Consider the following 2,729-nt stretch of genomic DNA (forward strand, 5'->3'; position numbering starts at 1 on the left):
AAATATTACGTCGTTTTTGTTGATGATCACACGAGATATGCATGAATTTATCAACTGAAAAAGAAATCTGAATTCTTTGAGGTCTTTCTAAAATTCCAGAAAATGGTGAAAAAACAATTTTCTAAAAAAATTAAGATTTTTCAGTGTGATGAAGGTGGTGAGTTTATCCAAACAGACTTCATTAAGCATTTGGAAGATTGTGGCATTGTAAGACATATTTCATGTCCTAACACACCTGAACAAAATAGAGTTGCAGAGAGAAAACATAGGCATATTGTGGAGACTGGCTTAACTCTACTACTTCATGCTAATCTACCTTTGTTTCTTTGGGTTGAGGCTTTCCTCACTGCAGTATTTCTCATCAATAGACTGCCCTCCTTAGTCCTAAAGATGGTGACTCAATTTGTTAAGTTGTATGGGGAACAACCTGATTATAACAGCCTAAAAATATTTGGGTGTAGATGTTTCCCATATATCAAGGGTAACAACAAGTTCAATCCAAAGACCTACTCTTGTGTGTTCATAGGGTACAACAGCTTACACAAAGGATAGATGTTATCATCCCCCTACAAGGAGGGTTTACATATCCAGACATGTTGTGTTTGATGAAAACACATTACCCTATGCGTCTCCAAAGCAATCTCAGACTAACATTGATGTCTCACCTCAACTTGCTACTTTTGTTGAGTCTTTCTCTAAACTACAGGCACATGATAATTCTGATTCAGGGGAAGTACATGCTGCTAGTCCACACATTACTGGTGATAATGCTGCTATAACTCATATACTCCTTGATGATGAGAGTACTATTGACCTCTCAGGCGGCGCAGGATCAGATGCTGAGGAACAGGTTGAAGGTGATGCACCATATAGTAGTATTGAAACTCCAGCTGCAGATTTTGGATCTGCTAGTAGCAGTGAGGAACAAGTTACACTTACAGGTCCAGCCAATAGGCATCATCAAACAACTACTTTAGTTGATGTACCCGTTGACCATCAATCTGACAATGCTACACTCCAGTTAACTACTTTGGTTGATGTACCAGTTGAGGTACTTCCCGCACCACAAGGGCATCATATGATCACTAGATACAAGACGAAGGAACATCACTTGTCACTTGTTGCTCGCAACAACACATAAATTTTGAGAGAACCAAATACTACTAAGGAAGCACTAAGGTCACCTCATTGGCTTGCAGCAATGCAGGAAGAAATTGATGTTTTACATACTAACAAGACATGAATTTTGGTGCCCAAATTTCCTGGTATAAATTTGGTTGGCTTAAAATGGGTGTTCAAGACAAAGTTAAAAGTTGATGGGACAGTAGATAGATACAAGGCCAGACTTGTGGCAAGGGGATTCTCGCAGCTTGAAGGGATAGATTTTGAAGAAACATTTAGTCCTGTGGTTAAAGCCACAAATATTAGGGTGGTTCTATCCATTGCTATTACTTTAAAGTGGGAAGTTAGACAACTAGATGTCAAAAATGCCTTTCTCCATGGCTTCTTACAAGATGAGGTGTACATGAGTCAACCTCCTGATTTTATTGATCCCCAATATCCTCATCATGTGTGTCTACTTAAAAAGGCATTGTATGGTCTTAAACAAGCACCAAGAGCCTGGTTTGATAGGTTTAGCATGCATTTCTTACACCTTGGTTTCATTTGTAGTAAGGCTGACCCTTCCTTATTTACTTTGCAAACTGATCACAAAGGCAAAATATTTCTCTTGTTATATGTGGATGATATTATTGTCACAGGAAGTAATCCATCTCATGTCTTAGAGTTGGTTCTCCAACTTGGGAAGGAGTTTGCTATGAAAGATCTTGGCCATTTACACTTCTTTCTAGGAGTTGAGGTGAAGTATTTCGAAAGAGGAATTCACTTAAATCAAAGCAAGTATGCTGCTGAGTTGCTGGCCAAGACAGAGATGAGTTTGTCAAAGGTTGTAGCCACTCCTTTGGTGCAAAAACATGGTTTGCATGAAGCAGTAAGAAGTCTTGTAGATGCCTTATTGTACAGAATGATAGTAGGGAGCCTTCAGTATTTGACCCTTAGAAGACCTGATATCACTCATGCCATGAATTTAGCTAGCCAATTGATGCAAAGCCCAAACACTGAACACCTTCAACGGGTAAAAAAGATTCTCAGGTATATCAAAGGTACTCTACAATTTGGACTCAGAATTATTTCACAGTCACCATGTAGGCTGTATGGCTACTCAAATGCTGATTGGGGTAGTTGTACCACCACTAGGAGATCAACTACAGGCTATAGCATCTACCTAGGTGCAAATTGTATTTCTTGGACCTCCAAGAAACAGACCACAGTAGCCCGATCGAATGTTGAAGCTGAGTATAGAGCACTAGCCTCCACTGCTGCAGAAATGACTTGGATTGTGTATCTTCTTCATGACCTTGGAGTGTTCCTTCGATCTATTCCTACGTTGTATTAAGATAACATGAGTGCCTTGTACATGATGGTTAATCCAGTTATGCATGCTCGAACCAAACATGTTGAAATGGACTATCATTTTGTTCGTGAGAAAGTGGCTAGGGGACAACTTTTTACTCAGTTTGTGAAGTCTAAGGATCTGCTAGCTGATATTCATACCAAAGCCTTAACAAAACAGGTTTTCTCAGGTTTTCGCAGCAAGCTAGGAGTTACAGTTCCTTCACTCACTAGCTTGAGGGGAAGTGTTGAAGGAAGCTGATGGAACATGTCAAAGG

Source organism: Solanum tuberosum, unplaced genomic scaffold (genome assembly GCF_000226075.1).
Source record: "Solanum tuberosum cultivar DM 1-3 516 R44 unplaced genomic scaffold, SolTub_3.0 scf00039, whole genome shotgun sequence".
Lineage (NCBI taxonomy): Eukaryota > Viridiplantae > Streptophyta > Magnoliopsida > Solanales > Solanaceae > Solanum > Solanum tuberosum.